This window comes from Pseudorasbora parva, chromosome 1, assembly GCF_024679245.1.
Source record: "Pseudorasbora parva isolate DD20220531a chromosome 1, ASM2467924v1, whole genome shotgun sequence".
Taxonomy (NCBI): Eukaryota; Metazoa; Chordata; class Actinopteri; order Cypriniformes; family Gobionidae; genus Pseudorasbora; species Pseudorasbora parva.
Genome location: NC_090172.1, coordinates 21647089 through 21668602, shown reverse-complemented (window position 1 = coordinate 21668602; position 21514 = coordinate 21647089). Strand labels below are relative to the sequence as shown.

At 39.1% G+C, this 21514-nt stretch overlaps 1 protein-coding gene across 2 annotated transcripts in view; it reads right to left on the bottom strand.

The window, feature by feature from the left end:
• The window catches only part of slc8a4b (solute carrier family 8 member 4b), a 93736-nt gene that overhangs the window by 55762 nt on the left and 16460 nt on the right, over window positions 1-21514 (bottom strand). Inside the window, exon 3 of one of the 2 annotated variants that reach the window (XM_067434516.1) lies at window positions 11446-11519. The exons of the other annotated variant lie outside the window; for it this stretch is intronic. The gene's annotated coding sequence lies outside the window, so the exon portion shown is untranslated. The remainder of the gene's footprint in view (window positions 1-11445; window positions 11520-21514) is intronic. 2 annotated transcript variants of the gene reach the window in all.

The window sequence follows — 21514 nt, the reverse complement described above, 5'->3', positions numbered from 1 at the left end:
ATTTTGTAGTTTATTATGTGAAATATGTGACTGCAAATCCTGGATATATTTTAGTGTAATGATTGTGACCAGAAATGAGGGCACTACATTAATTGAGTATTTAACATTAATAGAGTGTGTGCCTGTATGAGGGTACTAGGGGTGACAAATAGTCGAAGATTCGATGCATCGATATGCAGGACCGGATTCGACCACTGATCTCATGGTCGAATATTCGCAGGTGTTATGAAACGAGGATCATACCATTTTGGCAATATGGGGGTGCTCAATATTAGTGTTATAAAGTCGTGTCGCGGCGCTGAGTGATCGCCCCTTTAAGAGCACTGAGCTTCGCACCAGACGCGCCCTGCCTTTAAAATTCGAACACATACACAGACGGCGGCATTCGACGCCTGTCCGCGGTGATTAAATGTATATTTCCCTCAAATGGTGAATGCACATACTGATTTCACCGTGCTACAAGATACACTCATCGTGCAGCTCTTCTGTCAGAAGTCGATTCAAAATTGAGCTCGCACGTCTGCCTGGTGTGAGACTGAGTACCTGAGACACGGCGCTGAGCTTCAGTCCCGTGTGCGACCCCCTTTAGACACAATCGGCTTAAGAACGTGCATATAAACACACTCAAAGTGTTCTTTCCCTCTCTAGGCAGGTATTTGTTTAGGTTTATTTATCAAAATGTTCTTTTATATATTTGTGTGATGTTCTGTGTTTCGATCACGGCTTTTAAATGTTATGAGAGAACGGTTAATTTACGAATGTGTAGTGTAGCCTAGTTTTGATCACTTAATTTAGTTTTGATAGTCGTAGCCTCCTGCTGACTAGTGTCCTGCCCTTCCCAACCTACCGTTTATTTTTTTTCCGGTCTATGGTTTACACACACACACAGATGATTCGACTATCGGTCGACCATAGAGAGATTAGAAAATTTTGATTCGAATGTCTAAATCCTTAGTCGGGGACACCCCTAGAGTATGCTATGAAGGACCACTGAGAATGGGTTATTAAAGCATCACAGCTTGAATCTCCTCCATATTGTTGCAGACAGCGCCATACAAAAATGATGACTGTCCGTTGCTGACTGGAAGGAGCAGTCGCGCACAGACCTACATACATCACAGGGCTAATTTGCCTAATCTTTACGGTATCGCAGTGGAAACGCAGACAGTAGCAGGTCTGGGGGAAAAAGTTCCTGTAAAAAAAGATCCTGGTACAAATTGTACCAGGTAATTTCGGTGGAAACAGGGCTTTATGGCCAACTCTCTTTTTCTTTTGTGTATGCAAGTCCATTGGTGCATTTCAGGTTCGTGCAGTTGGGTTTGTGTGTGTAGATGCAGTGTGTCACTGTGCCCTCACTACAGAAGGGTTTACGACATCTCATCATGTGCCTCATTACCATCTCACCAGATGTCCTGTCTGACCTTGACACACACACACACACACACACACACACGCACACACGCACAAACACACACACGGGTGTTGAAGGCCATGCACTCTGTCTGTCTAGAGACACACTGTTAATGCTGTTGAATGCTTTCACATTTCGTTCTCTCGCCAAATATAGCACCAGGTGTTTTCAATGCTAGCTCAGTTAGAACTGAGCTTGGATCCCCAAGTATGATCTCCAGGCCTCTCCATGGGTGTTCTACGTAATACCATAGCCATTTTTAGAACCCAGTGTAGTTTGCTTAAGAGTTCCCCATTCAGAGATCCACCCTCCCAATGGAGGGGCTGAGGTTTAACCCAAAGTGGAGAGGCTGAATATGGGTTATAGTATAGAGTTGTCCAAAAAGATTATAGCCTACTATATGCATTTAGCTTCACATGTGAAACATGCTCATTTGATGGATTTTTATAGTGCTTAAACTAGCCACCAAGTTTATAAAAACATGTACTTTGCTTTGAGACATCAAATTAGTTCACTGATAAATGCAGCATATTTTAAAAGCTGTTTTATACTAAAAAGCAAAAGACATTGTAATGAGGAGATACAAATACTCTAGATTTCTTTGGATGGTGCTTACTGGAAATTACTGAAAGTTTTTTCACACTGCACTAAGCCCGGCAGTGATGTTAAATGTTTCATTTGACATAGTAAAGTGCTAGTAAAATAAACAGTGCCAAACACTGTTTATTTTACTTATACACCACTGAGAACAGTTAAAGGACACCAGGCGCATTCCTTTTTATATCATACAAGTGTTAATATATTCAGAATACTGCTCGTTTCAGACAGACTGTCAGGGGCTGTCCGATTATTCAGTGACTCTTTCTGTAAGTTTCATTGTTATGCCAATGGGTGGTGACTATCTTTATGAGTGAGTCACTGAATTATTTGTTTAATCGATTCCAACAACAGATTAATTAGGGCCCTATGATTTAGAAGAAGTATCTTAAAGCTACAATATGCAAGATTTTTGTGATAAAATGTCCAAAAAGCACTTGAACAGTGTGATATATTTCATGCCTTTCTGCACTTTCATTAGCCCAAAAATTCCCACAGATTTGTAAATCCAGCAAATGTCCTATTTTAAAGCTTGTCCCTTGTCCTTGTCATAAATGATGTAATATCTGCGCTATACTCGGTTTCCGCTTGAAGAAACCATACCAACACACGTGAACAAATGCAGAAGCACGCTGCTGTTGTGTTGTTGATGACCCAGTCATCATGGGTCAGGATTATTAATCGGAGAGAACAGAAAATCGCAAAAAACATAAACGTAGATCAACGTGTGTACTTTGGCCTTGAGGCAAGCAGGCTTTGTGACAAATGGAAAAACTAATACATGGATCAATATTGGTGTGCCGTTTTCAAGATGGAGAGAGCTTCACGACAAACTTGGACTTGACAGAGACTCTGCTTTCACATGTTTTTTAATAGACAGGTAAGCAACTATTTATTGTGCATAATTCTCTGTGGGTTATGCTGATAAAAATTACACATACAGTTGTACTTTGTCTGTACTTCAGTAACGCTTCTTATCAAGTCTGGTGAACACGTCTATGGAAGAGAAAGTAAATACAGTATGTGTTGCACAAAAATATTTAGCCATTACTTGCAAATACTATGGGTTTGTTCAAATGTATTTTTTGTTTTAAACACGTAAAACTATGCAGCATTAACAATGACATAAAATAGTGTAAACGTAATGTAAGTAAGGTAAAACTAAAAGTAATTCATTACCTCATTCGTGAACATGATTTGTGAATTCAATTTATCGCTGGAAGGTGAAAACAACATCTCTCATCGTTCCACTCTCCTTCATAGCATCATCAAGCTTCGCCTTTGTTATTGTTTAGAAAATGTGACCGCTAGCAGTAAAAATGTACAGATTGTGCCTATTCAAAACAAAGGTGTAGTTTGATGACGCAAAGTTTGCGGGCAGCATCTTGGGACATGTGGTCTTCACCTCACAGCCGGTGGGAAAGAATTAGGATAGGACTCGGGCAAAAATCATGTTCATGGATGTGAATATTAATGTTACTGTAGTATAAAGCAGAGCGGCACTGAGTGTTGAGGGAGCTGAGCAAGGCTGCTAGAGCGATTGAACGAAACACACGGCTTGCGACCTGCGGGAATTTTATTATGATGGGACACAGTTGCCAGTGCCATTTCTGCTTTTCCGGTATGAGGTAATGCAGCTCTGTTTATCATATTAGGTACATTTAAGTGTGTTTAAAATAATTTTAAGACGTTACTCTGTGCGTTCACCCAGCGGCTGTTGCACACTGCTAAGAGTAAAGCGTTTCTGTCAAATAAAACGGGAAACCGAGGGTAACGCAGATAAGACGCAATTGACAGGAGACTCCCTTAGACGTCCCGTCTCCTTAGTTAAAATAGCAATCTACTCAAAATGTCCAAATAGTTGGAAACATTTGGGATATTGTAAGACCTCAGCTGAACAAAATGTATAACACTGGCCTGGTGGGTATTGGATCCTTTACTGCAAAAATCCAACATAGTGCACCTTTAAACAGGGCTTTACAATGACACTGGGATAGCAATTTCAAGTGTGAAAAGCCCATCCAATTTTCCTATTACACAAAAATCCTGCAAGAGTCCCTGGAGCATTTAGTCTTTCAAAGAGCTTTGCTGGAGGTGCAGAAGCTCAAATCCACTACAGGCTCTGTGGGCAGAGACACTACTAGACAAACTGACCGAGGGATTAGGAACAGTGCCACGACTTGCAGACATGTGGAATGACATAAGGGTGAGTGAATGATTACCGAATTTTCATTTTTGGGTGAACTATCCCTTTAAGTTTAATAGTTCTGTTTTGATCTATTGGCAAATCTCACAAAGAATCAAATGAATCAAAGATGTGGGAAATTAGGGAATCTATTACCATTAACATTGTAGCAATTATCATTGTGATAATAATAAAAAAAAAACATATAGCATAAATCACAATAGTAGGCACCTTTAATTTATGCAGATCTGTATTGTATAAAGACAATCTAATCTTCTTTCATCCCTGTAGGCAAGGTGGTTACTTTGGATAAAACCATTAAATGAAAAGATCATTAAAAATGGAACCTGCATTTTGCCCTAAAGTAACTGCTTATGGAGGTTCACACAGTCAGGAATTATTATTGATCAAAATGAGCTTGACATGAGCTCTTGTCAATAAATAGCAGACTGGCCTGAGTTGAGAAACCTGAAGGGACAACAAGCCCCCACAGCAAATAAACCTTTTTCCAATTGCCTGATTTGGCCTTGTTCTATGGGTTTCCACCATGGAAAAGGCATTTTAAGAAGGGAAACATCTCTGCAAATGCTGACTCGAGTCAGGAGCCATTAACGTCAGTGGCCATGTCCAGGGGGACAAGATAATAAATCCTCACCACATAAAATTTTCAAAACAGCAACAACTTAGTCTGGCTAGATTTTATTTAAAAATATATTATAATCTGGTTCTCAAAGGGGTCTGCAGATTCCCTGTCCAAGAGGCAACCAGTGTTAAAGAACCAGCACCACTAACATGTGGTGTAGAAGAAGGCAAAACAGATTCTGTTATTTTGTCATCAACCTCCCTGTGTATTTGTTCCATAAACAGCTAAAAATAACACTGAATTGTATTCACATAAATCTGGAACTTTAGGCTGTCCATACTTTACACATTAGACTTGGCACATAAAGAAAAATCTAAATTCTTAAGAAAAGTAAAACATTTCATTGTGTTAAAGGGGTGATGAATTGAGAAATCAACTTTCCCTTGAGCTTTTGATATATTAAAGGTCATTGTAATATAAGAATATCATGTAAATTTCAGAGATTAAAACGTCCTTGTCAGTCAAAGAAACACTTTTATAGACACGAGGCCCAGAAAACGATCGTGTGCGCATCTTTACTAGCCTAGAAATCTAGACGCACCCTTGCGGCAGCAAATCTAATCTGCAGCGAGTATTGTATAGCAACTCTCAATACACGTCTGAGCAGTGCTCCAGTGCAGGTCACCAAGTCTCCAGTGCAGCATGCCCATCAAAACCCAGCGTTCAGGAGAGAGCCTCAAAACCAGTGTAGAAAATAGCCTATTACTTATTAGTTATGATGTTTCTGAATGTAAAAAACACAACACGTCATTAGTTGACCTCAGACAACAGTATTAAAAAATAGCCAGTTCATGACACCATTAAAAAGGGGGGGTTGTTTGTTTGTTTGTTTTTTTTACTACTAGGTTGACTAGCACTGAGAATATACTGCCTGAAGGACTGTCTCAGAAGGATTCTTATCTTAGTGAATCCATTAGTGGTAATCAATAGGATTATAAATACTATCATAAATAAGACACAGTGTGGAGAAAATTAAAGCGAGATAAGATGAAGAGAAGACCTACTGATCCATATGTGGTATCAGTTTCATTAGCAAATCATTTGTAGGCTGTTTTTTAAAGGGCATTTATCATAGCTGACCTTGGAGAAAAATGCGAGAAGGCACTGTGGCGCTGAGAGGCCTGTGGCTCATCCTCCACTCATCTTTTTTCATTACTTTCCCAATCATGCCTGCCCTCTATGATCCTTTCTACCACTCTTCTTTCTCCTCCACCTGCATTACTTATATTGTCCTCTTTAAAAGCCTTATAACAGTCAGGGGCTGCAGATGTCACACCTGTCCTACACCAGCACAGTGTGGTCTGACCCAGGAACAGCCTCTCACTGAATCTGCCTCGCACCAGCTGGCTCATGTTCAGTTTCAAAACCTACCGGATAGACCTGACACCTGTTCTTTTCTATACAGAATGTCAGAATTTACAAATACTAAGTTAAGTTTTTAGAGATATTCACCCAAAAAAATTAAATTCTGTCATTATTTACTCAAACTTATCAAATTTTCTTTCTTCTGTGGAACATAAAAAATATTTTAAGGAATGCCTCACAGTGCATCTGAAACAGCATATAGGCTAAATAGGTTCTACATCTGAATTTGAACATACCGTAGTTTGCGACCGTTATGAAAAGTATGTTCTGACTATATCAAAGGTCTTCAACCCTGCTCCTGGGGACCCACTGTCCTGCAGTTTAGCTCCGACCATAATAAAAGACAGCTAAAGCTAATCAAGCTCTTTAGGATCAATTGTTGGCTGCACCCGAATACCTGACAATGGGTGCTATGAGACAATTGGTGCGTCTCAATAAGCTCCCAGTAGTCAGGGCACTGATCAGGGAGTCAGCCCATTTACTTATGTCCTGATAAGTCCCCTGACTACTGAACTAGGGAGCTTACTGAGACGCACCCAATGGCTTGTAAGGCAGCGTTTTGTGGATGAAGGCACCTCACAAAACTCCTATAAGGCAGTGTAACAGATCAATGATTACAAAATAGCAATACAATACATTACAATAAATTAGTAAAATAGAGAGCTTTGGTGAGAACTAAACAAATATTTAAAATTACTATCTACTATCTACATTACTATCTACTATCTAAATTACTATCTACATTAGTAATTTCTAGCTGAAATGAAATCAGAAGTGGAAAATATTAAAATATAAAAAAAATGTGCATTTACACACAAACTGACCCGCAATTGCAACTTTCGGGACACCATCTTTTTTTCCAGCTCAACTGTCACTGAATGGAAAGCAGAGGATTGTGGGTATCAAAGGTAGCGAAGGATACATGTAGCGAAGGATACATGTATGCTGCCTTCAAAAATCGATCAGATGAAGGTCTCTCAGGAGACAGGAAGTGAAGTAAACATTAGATTTTTGACGTGGCTTGATGCCTTCCTGCCTTGAAATGTTTCCTCCGAAGGTAGCATTTTCCAGGTTTCGGACGCAGCCATCAAAAATACACAGGCAGGTGTGCTGAAGCAAGTTAGAAATAAACTTTGCAGTCCCCAAGTTTGAAGACCTCTATTCTATATAGTATGCATATGGGTATTACAATATGAATGAAATTTGTACATACTACATCCACTATGTCATTACTGTCACATGACCTGAAAGCAGCATCAGTTATGTCGCTTCACTGTCATTCATAAATCCTCTCCTGTGGCCTCATGGGATAGTAAAGTGTCAATCGAATATACACAATTTAGAATCTTTGTGTAAATTTCACCTACTGTCAAATACTATGTATTGTGACATATTTAATGAAGAAAGTAAATGGTAACCAAAACTTTTTTGTTACCAGCAGGCCTATACATAAACTACATAAACGTTAACCACAACGTTTTGGTTACCAGACAGAATTGTTATGGTGAAGTATCCCTTTTTTACAGTCTTGTGTCTATAAAAGGCTTTATTTTTTGTTAAATTCAAATGTAAAGATGTTCATATCTAAAGTAAGTGTGTGTGTGTGTGTGGGGGGGTGCTCAACAAAAAGTAAATTATCATTCCAAAAAAAAAATTTAAATCGAAGAAATTAACATTTGTATTCTGCAAGAACACATTAAATGTATTAAATAAATGCAGCCTTGGAAAGCATGAGCAACTTCTTTCTCTTTTTTTCCAAATACATTAAAGAATATTATTGACCTAAAGCTTTTGAACAGTAGTGTATCTTTGAACATTGAAGCTGCATTATTATTTTAGGTAAAAACACATGCTTGTTTAAAACTTGAACCCTGATCCTATATTATTCTAAACTCAGTCCCCATCAATGAATAAAGAAAAACTGTAGTTAAAGGGGGGGTGAAACACTCATGTCAATCTTGAGTACCTATAGAGTAGTATTGCGTCCTTCATATCTCTGAAAAGTCTTTAGATTTATTATATTTATAAAAGAAATATAGGTTGTACCGAGTCTTTCCGGAAAAAAACGAGCGCCTGGAGGCGTATCGTGTGGGCGGAGCTAAAGAATGACGATCGCGAACAAAGCGGTGACGTCCTCAAGCGTGGAGAAACTCATGGCTCAGCTAATATAGATAATGATCCAGAATCATTGGGAGGCAGAAATAAATTGAACAGGAGAAACAGCAACACAGGACGTCCGTCTCTGTGGTATGTACTGTATTTAGAGGCCTGTCAACATTTGTGTGTGTTTACTCGCAGTTTATGAGGACATGATTCGGTTTATGGACTATTGTAAGTGACTAAAACTTAGCAGTAGCCAGCAAAACGGTATTGCACGTCAGACTAATGTAACGTTATAACTTACATAGAACAACAATAGAGTCCGTTAGCGCATTTAAATGACGAAGCACGCGATCGTGTCGTTTACTGATGTTTACTCACGCGACGAGCCAACAGCACAGACATTTGAAACAGTTTTACTCACCGGCTGCTTCCAAAGCAGGACCGAACCTTTATCGCTGGGACCGCTCCGTCAAAAACACTCTTCTTTGGTATGATTTGGTAAAGTCCTGACAGCAGTGAACGGTGGAGATCCACTTTTGCGACGCGACTGAAACGATGTTGTGAAGCTTCCCGTCATTTCTGCGTTCAAATCGGTTCAAATGCAGCGCTGCCTTCCCGGAATGCTGTGTTGAAGCGTTGAAGTCGCTCGACGTCACCCATAGGAATAAAGTGGACCGCGGCGCCTGGATCGACTGGATCTGCATCTGAGCGAGTGTTTCCGGGCGTGCATTTCCTCTCTCGCTCTATTCACGCGTGTGCGGACCCTACCGGGAGAAGAGCCCGTACGGCCCATACAAGGACCTTCCGCTCTATTAACGTCAAGCCGACCCATACTCGAAAAAAACTCTCCGAAACTTGTGAGAAACCGGAAGGAGTATTTTTGACACAGAAATACTCCATCAAACGTCCAACATTAGTTTTTGAAACTTTGTCTATGTTTAGGATGGGAATCCAAGTCTTTAACAGTGTAAAAAGCTCAATATGAATGAAACAGCATTTCACCCCCCCTTTAAGAAGCGATTACAAGGCTGTAACCACATTCAGCTGTATTTCAAGATCTTTTGCCATTGAAAGATTTCACATCTGGGAAAGGTACACACGTTTTTTGTGTGTTTGTTCATACCTATGCACATTTGAAAAAAAGGATCGTAAGATAAAATGTAGTTGGTTTCTTAGCAACATTTTATAAATGAGGCCCAATATGTCATCTAGGGCAAATGCAGGACTGTCATAGCCTGACAAGCCAGACCCACATCAAGATGTTTGGTCTGGAAACTCAACATTGACAGGGCTCAATCCGAGGGGCGGGATAAACGGTTGTCTTTCAAACTCCCTTTGCACGCGATAGGATAGCGCTACAACCAACCAGAGCAACGAAGGTGAAGCTGAGGTAGCTGATAGATTAAACTTTCGCCGTATCCAGTCGGCAAAACTCAAAACACATCTTCCCTTCTTAAGAATGACTTCAGTGCCGTTCTTTGTTCTTTCCTCAGAGAAAAGCTTAACTCCAAGTCTTCCAGAGTCACGGTCATAGCCGATTCGAAAGACAGTCTTTTACCAGTTTCTGTGTTTACTAGAAGCACGCAAGCGCAACTCGGCTGTCATTATGTTAAGCCCCGCCCACTGACTCTATACACAATGTGATTGCCCCGACAGAGTTTGGCATTTACAGCTCATATACTTATTTTGAGAGTTGCTAGACGACACTCGCGGACAGATTAGATTTGCTGCCACTAGGGTGCGTCTAGATTTCTAGGCTAGGACTGTCACTGTTTCACCTTCAAAAAAACATGACAGCTCTCAGAGTGATATATTCATATTCATAGTGTCAGCCAGACAGTTCTAAAGTTTAATTATTTTTACATGGTTTTAATAATTTTGTCATTTTATCATTTTATAATTGTTTTGAAAATTGTTATGCAGCGTCTCTTCAGAGTGATGCTCAAATTTACATTCTCAGGAGCAGAAAACATCAACTATTTCCAAACAACTGTCAAATGTTTGATTTGTATTAGTCCACTTCATTGTTCTCTCAAATATTTTACAGAGGCTCACTGTTACTGACTGTGATCCCTGCTGACTTCTGAAGGCAAACCAATGGGGCAGAGAGAAGTACATCCATAATAGGGATTTATGGGCAATAGAGACCAAATGTAACCACTGTGTAGCTCATAATATATCCCCCTAAAACTCAAGATAAAGGACTCAGCCCATCAGTCTCACAGTCAGATGTGCAGAAGCAGGCTATTATATTTCATAATTAGCTAATTGCATGCTTGGCAGCTAATGATGATGGCCAGTGGATTTTTTGCGCAGGTGCAGTGGCCATGCATGTTAAATAGATGCAAATTATTGCTGGTAATTGTTGTGGGAAATGCTGTAACATAAGATTGGACAGGAGATAAATGTCTGCATGGTCATGACTTTCATTCTCACTATAAATGAGCGATCAAAATAAAAGCCTAAACTTTTAATGGAAGTGTGCGTGTGTGCGCGTGTGAGTGCGTGTGCGTGTGCGTGTGTGTGCGTGTGTGTGTGTGTGTGTGTGTGTGCGCGTGTGCATGTGCATGTGTGTGTAGGGGGCTGACGAGGCCCTCTAAGAACATGTCCACTCATGGGTGAAAGCACAGCAGTGCATGCTACACATAAATACGGAGAGGCAGAGAGGGAGATTAAGTGTGAAAAGGGCAACAGGAGAAGAAAGGTCGCTGTAGGACATAAGCATTGTAGAAAATTGAATTGACAGACAGAGAACAAGACAGAATAGACAGATAATAAAATAGAGGAATTAAATAGCATTGAAGAGAGCAAGAGTGAATTGGCGCTGGTGCTGGTATCAGTGCTCAGTTAAGCATGTCCACTGTCATGGGCTCTGACTTTTTCTTTTTCTTTTTTTTAAGGAAATCTCAAAAAGGCCCATGCAAAAAAGAAACTAAATATAATGAGATTGATTTTTTTTTTCAGTGTGGCTTATTTTTCCAATGAAATAAGGATAAAATGTACGCAGTGACCAGTAATCAGCCAGCTGAGTCGGAAAATACGAAAATCCTATAGTTTTGAGAACATATTTTAACAAGTAATTTAATTGAGTGTCTATTTGAAATCAGTTAAAGTGTCAGATGGTGTAATTGTGGCATCTACCTGAAGGTCGAGCCAATCTTTGATCCCTTGTATGAAACTGTTCCAGATTGGGCACCGTCTCCGGAACTGGCACCCTGACAGTGGAAAAAAATAGCATTTTTCTTGTAACTGTAAACCTTGCTGTTTTGAAATCTTATGATTTTCAGGAGGGATTTTGTCCAAAATGTTTCCGAGATTTTTTAGTTCTGTATTATTGTTTTCCCCTTATTTTCACATATTACATAACTTTTCATTTACAGCAGTCTCAGAATAACTCAGCAGTGGATCAAAAGCAAGTCTGCAGAAGGTAAATGATGTCCACAGTCATTCAGATCGCAGCAGGGAACAAGTTCTCTGACCTCTACACAGACTGATCTTAGTAGATACAGTATACTGTAAATATATGCATAGTGACCTTCAGCAGCAGCTGAATCCTGGAGCCTGTTGGACAAGAACAGCAAGCTCAGAACCAGACAGCCCACTACTAACAAAACAAGCAGCTGGCCGCTCAGCAGGAGAGTGTACTGCCAGTGTGTGTGTCTGTGTGTGTGTGAGACAGAGTGTGTGTGCCCTTGAAATTGAAAACCAATAGTCATATCAAAAGCCTCAGTTTAAACAGTGCAGTCCATTCACGTTTGCTATATGCATAATAGGAGCATAATTTTGAATTATATCCCTTCAGACATTTTTATCTTCTACACAATACCTTCCAGACAGACTTATTTTTAAATGGACTGAATATTTGTTTTGTGGGGGCTATTAACATATTATTAATAGTACATTACAATATTTTGTGTAAATGTGTTGAAGCGTTTAAAACATCACGTTGTTCCGATTTTTGCGGGGTCCATTGCATGTCTATATTACAGGGGATCCCAACTCTGGCCTTGATGTGTACTTAAGCTGTGAGTGTATCTCCAAACTTGATCAAAATCACCTGCCAATAATTTTCTAAGTCTGTGTCCGAAAGTTTAGACAGCTGACTTGTTGAAGCACGCAGCGTTTTTGCACAAAGGTACCTCAATTTTGGACAGAATTCTAAAGGCAGCATGACGGTTTAATGATCTACAACAAAACAAAGAGAGCTTTGAGGATAATTATGCAAATATTTAATTACTACTATACTAATTTCTCACTAGAAATTACATGTCAAAAACATACATTTGCAGACAAACTGACCACCAACCACAACTTTCAGACGCCATCTTTATTTTTTAGCTTAACTACCACACTGTAAAAAAAAATTCAGGTCTCCAAATGAAAAATTTCTAGTGACTGATTACACTTGACAATTTTTCCGTTGGGCGAATTTAATTTCAGAGAATTAAATTGCATCAATTCACAGAATTTCAATTCGGCCAACTGAAAAATGTATCAATTAATAACATTTAAATTCGGCCAACTGAAAAAGTTAGATGTTATCATTCACTAGACAATTTTCAATTGGAGACATACTTTTTTTTTTACAGTGCAATGTAACGCAGAGAAATGGGATATTAAAGACAGCCAAAGGATACATCTATGCTGCCTTCAAAATCGATCAGATGAGGGTATCTCAGGAGACAGGACATAAAACTAACAGATTCGGATCTGCCTCGATACCTCCCTACCTTGGAATGCAGAATTTTTAAGCTTTCAGACACAGCCAAGCAATCTTTAAGAATTGAGAACCCCTGCTTATGATGTTGGCAAGTGAATTTCATATTTCGGTCAAGCAGGATTAAAAACAGATTATTTAAATACTGAATTGTTGTATAAAATATAGTGTCTCCCAGTTCAATGGCAATAAACACAGAGTTCACACACTACAGTGTAAAATTGATTAGACTGGGACCAGTCATCTACCCGCTACTGCTAAAACCTCATTATACTTATGGCTGTTTGCATCGTTCATGGCTGATTAGACAATTGATCTGTCCCAGTCTTGATGGTCCAGCTAACAACAGGTGCTAGAACAGCCCTGAATGCATATTACAATATTGATAAACAATTGTCCTTGTAGATTTCAACACACAGGATCACTAGAGAAGTAACGGATTTGTGAGTGGTGAGAATGGCATTAGAATCATAGTGTGAGGGAAGGTGTCCTTAAATTCACCAGGAGAGACAGGTTGAGAGATTAAGTCAGGAACTGAGGGTGGTGAGATGACACCAATTGATGAAAAAGAACAAATTGTTAGAGAGCGAGTGCAAAAAAGACACTCTATAAAAAGACATGGGGTGTAAAAATGAACGTAATGGAGAAAATAACATAGAATCAGAGTGAGAGAGAAGGTGCCAAGTTTAGAGGAGATAATGCAGTCTCATCTAATTTTGATTTAGTCCTATTCAAAAAGCTCCAAAGCCAGATTTCTCATCAGATCCTCAGCCATCATTCCAGCTTTTAGATAATCTTTCTTGAAGCTTACTAAGCCACTTATTACATGGCTACTTACCAAATAAATAAATGGACATTAAATATTAATTTGAATTTAATTGAATTTATAAGAGACTGTAGTGACACGAGACACATGAAAATAAAGTTGGAAAATCAGTTGGCTGGGAAAGTTAGTTAGTTAATCAAATAGAGATGCACTGATATTAAAATCTCACTGATAATTATTGAAGTCAATAATTATTTTCATGTTATGGGCAATAACCAATAAATGGCCAATATTGAAATACTATATGTTGTCTAAAGAAATTTAAGTATTGCAATATTTCAATATCCAGTAACAATTAATATTATTTTTTGAGATTTGTACATGTAACAGTGTTATTAAACTCGTGTTTTTAAAGATTCATTTTAAGTGAGCATTGATAGCAAATTTGTAATATAAAAATAGGGGCAATTAACCATTGTATATTACCAGCAATACTGGCTTTAAGGTAGAGATGGTCATTTTCAGAGCAGCTAGCAATAGCGAGCTAGTTTTGAAAGCATAAGAACCCACTTTCCCAGCGTCTACAAAGGCACGCCTACTCCAAAACGCATGGACGTGTACACAAGGAACAACAGTGTCACGAGAGACTGTGTTAAACTACCTTATGTCTCAAAATACATAACATTACAATAATAATGAATATAAACAACTTTAAGTGCTCTGAAAGTACCACCTGACTGCTGCAGATTCATTTCAGTGTTGATAGTGTTGCCACTGAAACGCATAAATTAGAGTCACAAACTGCTCTTAGGATAATGTCACGGGTTTCCATTTAAAAATTACAGTAGTTATGGCGTGAACGCACCATAAGCTTGTTGTTTTGGTTTAGGTCAGCGTTTCTCAAAGTGTGGGGCGCGCCCCACTGGTGGGGAATAGAGACATGACAAGTGGGGCACGACAAACGGGAGGAAATGTGTTAATTTTTTGTGCCCATCTCTATTAACCTTTTGAGCGGTCCCACATGGGATTTTTATTTCTATGCCCCTGAGAGTACGGACCCACATATGGGATTTAGAATGTTTAGTGACTTGACATAACTGTCAGATTCAAACGGTGGGACGCGCTTCGGCTGGCACTGAGCCAGATGCATACGCGCTCAGCTCTTGACATACGTCATGCAGTGTTTTCAACCGCATACTGTTTATTTTAGGTTTAATTGAATAGGTAACATTTAAATACACAAGTACTATAAAACAATACATTTAGAGTTTGTAGAATACACACTGGTGTCTTTGGAAGCAGCAATAACAATCCATTCAAATATAATTGGCCGAAAAGTTTTATTCATATGAGATACACATAGTGTAAGTAACTATAAAGTTTGCTCGATTCTTCTCCCAGTTCACCGGTCACTTACTTATTCCAGGAGAAGCTGATGAATATACGTACTGCAAATCCGATTGACAGGACTCTGAACTGCGGTGCATTTGTTCAAACGTGGCAGCGCCCATCTCACATTATAGATATTATCAAAATCAAGATCATTTATAAAGGGTTTTAAATGGCAAAACACACCTACAATTGGATTATTAGACAGTTGATGACATGGTAAGCAAGTAAGTCAATATTTTGAATAAAAAATAAAAACACGTAATAAAAGCGATACATCTGTCATTCAGCGCTTTTTTGATTGTGGTGAGTCACGTGATAAACATGACGCGTTGCCATAGAAACATTAAGATGAAACGTTCTAAAATAACGTTGCCTTAAAAAAAACTCAGCTAAAATATTTTGACTGTACACATGAAAGTTTTAAATGTGATGTTAATCAAATAAAATGTTAACAGGCAAACTTAAACCCTAGATAATTACCATTTTGTTGGGTGATTGGGGACAGGTGGGGCTCATGGCCCTTCCCTACCTCCAAAGTGGGGAATGGCAGAAAAAGTTTGAGAAACACTGGTTTAGGTGGAACTAAGGTAACTGCTGGTTTGGTTGTGGTGCTCTGTGACTGATGTCAGTCTAACTCTGCAGCATGAAATCTGCAGATGGATCTGCAGAGTTATGAAAATACATGCTGACAGGCAGGTAGGACATCGTATACAACAATTGGACTTTTCATGGTTCTAGGCCTTCCACAGATGAGAAATATACATATAAATTAAGACCTCTTAAATTAATGATTGCTTTCAGGAGATGAAAAGACTTTCAACCAGCATAACTAAATAAAAATGTTTTTGGAACAAATTGCCTACCCAAAATCTTTACTAATCACTGATAATGACATGGTACTAATAACATGTATCAATTAATTATACAGTTGGTGTCATATACACAAATACTTGAGCACAGAATGTCACAATCAACCAATCAGAATCAAGTGATGGAGGGCCGCGTGAGAATATCCAGTAACTCTGGACAGTATTCACAGCATCTCACCCTGAACAGCAGTAATTCAGCAGTCCTCTGACTGATGAAGTGTACGGGCCACATTCCCGTGTCTTGGCTCACAGGAGATCATTGATGGCCAAACTTCCGCGCGGATACGAGCTCATCAATTAGCAACTGGAGGGGAACTGACAGTTCTGCCAGATGCCAGAAGTTTACAGCCTTTGCTGTTTTCCCTGATTAATATGCTATGAAAAGGCAAAGGTTATGGCTTCACATTGCCCTTCAAATAAGCATACACACTATTACTCTCAGTTTGTCCCAAAGCACTGCTCCCCTTCCGCATCCAAAAATTTCTGTGCCTGAACAGAAAGGGCATGGTATTGAAAATGAAACGACTGGCTCAGTGAGCTAACTCTGTAAATCAATCCCACAACAGCAATCACAAAACAAGGCGTAACGTCATCCTCTCATTCAATCATTATATTAATACTAATCCCACTGACATTTTGAATCGCTCCAGGGAGAGCTAAAGGAGACAAGCTGTTACTCTGTTTCCACATGAGTATATCTTCCTTCGATTCAATGATCATGTCAGCTCTTCAATGGACACTCTACATTTGACTGACTTAAGCTTAATTTGACAGGATTCACCAAACATACCATAATATGCTCTTCAACCTGATGTCATTATTACCGGCCCTCAGGCAAAGAAATATTTGATCAATAGCACATTGTATTCTTAGATCTTTTGGTGTTTGGCTGGCTGACAATGTATATGATTTATTCTACTGCATAAAATAAATTAAGTTGGACCACTGTACTCAAGGGTAGAAGAATACTAATGTTGACCTTCATACGTCTCATATTTCTAAAGAAAATGACCAAATACTCACCTAAAGGATTATTAGGAACACCATCCTAATACTGTGTTTGACCCCCTTTCACCTTCAGAGCTGCCTTGATTCTACGTAGCATTCATTCAACAAGGTGCTGAAAGCATTCTTAAAAAATGTTTGCCCATATTGATAGGATAGCATCATGCAGTTGATGGAGATTTGTAGGATGCACATCCAGGGCATGAAGCTCCCATTCCACCACATCCAAAAGATGCTCTATTGGGTTGAGATCTGGTGACTGTGGGGGCCATTTTAGTACAGTGAACTCATTGTCATGTTCAAGAAACCAATTCAAAATGATTCAAGCTTTGTGACATGTTGCATTATCCTGCTGGAAGTAGCCATCAGAGGATGGGTACATGGTGGTCATAAAGGGATGGACATGGTCAGAAACAATGCTCAGGTAGGCCATGGCATTTAAACGATGCCCAATTGGCACTAAGGGGCCTAAAGTGTGCCAAAAAAAATGTCCCCCACACCATTACACCACCACCACCAGCCTGCACAGTGGTAACAAGGCATGATGGATCCATGTTCTCTTTCTGTTTGCCATTGCAAATTCTGACTCTACCGTCTGAATGTCTTCAAAAGAAATCGAGACTCATCAGACCAGGCAACATTTTTCCAGTCTTCAACTGTCCAATTTCGTGAGCTTGTGCAAATGGTAGCCTCTTTTTCCTATTTATAGTGGAGATGAGTGGTACCCGGTGGGGTCTTCTGCTGTTGTAGCCCATCCGCCTCAAGGTTATGTGTGTTGTGTCTTCACAAATGCTTTTTTGCATCCCTCGGTTGTAACGAGTGGTTATTTCAGTCAAAGTTGCTCTTCTATCAGCTTGAATCAGTCGGCCCATTCTCCTCTGACCTCTAGCATAAACAAGGCATTTTCGCCCACAGGGCTGTCACATACGGGATGTTTTTCCCTTTTCACACCATTCTTTGTAAACCCTACAAATGGTTGTGCGTGAAAATCCCAGTAACTGAGCAAATTGTGAAATATTCAGACCAGCCCGTCTGGCACCAACAACCATGCCATGCTCAAAATTGCTTAAATCACCTTTCTTTCCCATTCTGACAATAAGTTTGGAGTTCAGGAGATTGTCTGGACCAGCACCACACCCCTAAATGCATTGAAGCAACTGCCATGTGATTGGTTGATTAGATAATTGCATTAATGAGCAATTATTGAACAGGTGTTCCTAATAATCCTTTAGGTAAGTGTAGACACTACACATATAAAATTTACTAACTAAATAAACTGAATATCCCACAAACCCTCTGAGAAGGGCTGAGAAAATTCTGATAAAAAATAAAACTTTTAAAGATGTTAGATGAATATCTCTCATCTTTACAAATGGATACAATTACAGTGTTAAATGAATCTGACTAGAGGAAAATATTTTTTCAATAACTGCTCAAATGTAATTGACTATATTTAATATCATCCTTGGCAGTTATCACCTACACTGCTGGCATAATGACTTTTGTATAACTCTGCTGACTCTTTCTTCTCACATTATAAAATAATTCAGACTCAAATCAATATTTCATGTCCATGTACACTAGCGTTCAAAAATTTGGGGTTGATTATTTCTGGTTGCATTTTATTGTATGTGCACTTACACACTTTCCTAAGAAAGTACTGGTTAATGGGTAACTACATGGGTTGAAGGGTTAGTTCACCCAAAAATGGGTTAGACTCACCCTAATGTCGTTTCACACGAGAGCACTGATGTCACATATGGACTACTTTGATGATGTTTTTTATTAGCTTTCTGGACTTGGACAGTACAGTGTGCATAGACTGCATATGCTCTGGGACTAAAATATAAAATATCTTGAACTGTGTTCTGAAGATGAACAGAGGTCTTACAGGTGTAGAACGACATTAGGGTGAGTCATTAATGGCTTCAATTTCATTTCTGGATGCCCGCATGAAACACGGGCCTTGAAACACGCCGCATTATTCAATGTGTTGACGTGATTTCCCCTGAAACGGCTCCAGCTGTTAGTAGCCCCTCCCCTTTTTTGAAACAACCGTTTCGTTTCGTTAATAATATCACACTTTGACTAGAGCCTTTCTGTTTGGTAAAGCCAGTTTTCTCTAAACGTTTATCATCATAATCTCCTCCATATCGCTTTGAAATATTAGCCTGACAAGCCAGACCCACATCAAGATGTTTGGTCTGGAAACTCACCATAGACAGGGCTCAATCTGAGGGGCGGGATAAACGGTTGTCTTTCAAACTCCCTCTGCATGCGATAGGATAGCGCTACACCAACCAGAGCAACGAAGGTGAAGCAGAGCTCGTTGATAGATTAAACATTCGCCCTATCCGGTCGGCTAAACTCAGAACACATCTTCCCTTTAAGAATGACTTCAGTGCCGTTCTTTGTTCTTTTCACAGAGGAAAGCTTAACTCCAAGTCTTCCAGAGTCGCGGTCAAAGCTGATTCGAAAGACCACCGCCGTTCGCCAGTTTCTGTGTTTACTAGAAGCACGCAACGCAACTCGGCCGTCGTCATTATGGCCCCGCCCGCCGACTCTATACACGACGTGATTGGCCCGTCCAGATTGTGAGGAATACAGCTCAGAAGGGTATTGAGAGTTCCTAGACGACACTTGCGGGCAGATTAAATTTGCTCCCGCTAGGGTGCGTCTAGATTTCTAGGCTATTGAAACACAGCATTCTGTGCAAAATTCAAATGGGTCCGATATGTTTGTTGTCTACGCGGACTCGCGCATATGATCCGCGCTGCGCTCTCGTGTCTCTAATCAACGGCTCTGGTCTAGACTATGTGTGTGCGCTGCTGCAGTGCATGAAACTAACGTGAAACCAGACTTCATTCCCCTTAACTGAAAGCATATTTACACTGAATCCTTTCCAATCACATATATAGTGTGCTATGTGCTGTTGACCATGTAGAAATTAGTAAATGTGTTAAAAACTGACCGATTTCAGCCGCAACAGCTTCATCAGTGTAAGGGGCGGGCTTAAGATTCTAGAGAGCATTTTAATTCGACAGAAGATTTGATGAGAAGGTGAAGTCTGCGATGATGTCATCAAAATCTGTAATTCATTTTTAACAGAAGTAAGAGACTGTAAGTTTTGAATGCTTATATCTCCTAAATGAGAATTGTGTCATTATTTTGGAACACATCAGCTTATTCATAACTTTAAGGCTTACATTGTCATACTAAAAACTAAAAAACTTCAATTTTGATTTCAGTGGGCCTTTAAGGTTATGTTTAGGGGTATGTTAAGGGTTAGTAGCTATTGTAATTACTATAATAAGTACATAATATGTGCATGCAAAACAGAACAGTAAAATATCTTTGGTAACACTTTATTTTACTTGTCCTTGTTACATATGTTAAATGTAATAGTAAATTATACATTATGCAACTACCTGCATGCAACTAACCCTCAACCAAACCCTACTCCTACCATAAACCTATAGAAAGTACATGTTAATTAATATTACTCAGTATTTAAATATATAATTACAATAATAACAATAAGTAATAACAATAATATTTATAAATATTACCATATAAATAGACTATTTTCTATTTTCATGTATTTATTCCTGTAGTGACATGGATCCTCTTCAGAAATCATTCTAATACTGATTTAGTGCTCAAGATACAATTCTCATTGTATCAATGCAATTCAAAATAGTTGCTGTTGAATTTTTGTGTGGAAATTGTGATATATTTTTTACAAGGTATTTTACAGTTTAAAAAAAACAGCATTTACTCAAAAAAAATATTTTGTTGCAACAAATATAAAAGAGTTTATGGTTACTTTTGATTAATTAATGCATCCTCTCTAAATAAAAACTGGCACTTACTGGCACTTTGAATGGTAATGTAAAAAAATATTTTTGTGTGTAGCTTCGTGTCATGATCTCACTGATGTTTATTTTATGATTATTCCCGGATGACTGTTTCATTCTTCTTTCCACCATGTACAATGAATCTCTCAGCTGACCAAATATGACTACACAGCACTGCACAGCTTCTTGTACCTCAATAAATTTATTCTATTTCACCACATACACAGACACACACATCTGAACAAACCTAAACAAACTCACACTCATATAGGCTGCCACCCAAAAAGAAAGCAAAACAATACTCTGCCAGATGTAAACACACAGAGGGCACATCCAGCAAGCTGCATCTGTTCAGAACCGCCTCTGAGGTAACAGATGACACCTTAACACCCAAGACTAACACTGTACAAAAGTAAAATCCAAGTATGCTGATAGGATCTAATTACTGAGCCTAAATAATTAAACCTCACTGCTTCTAATTAACAACTGTATCAACACAACCAAAGAACAATGGGACGGGACGGGACAGAACACAACAATGGAAGAAAGAGGGAGAATTGGAATAGAGAGGAAGAAACAAAGGGAAGACAGAAAAAAAGACAAA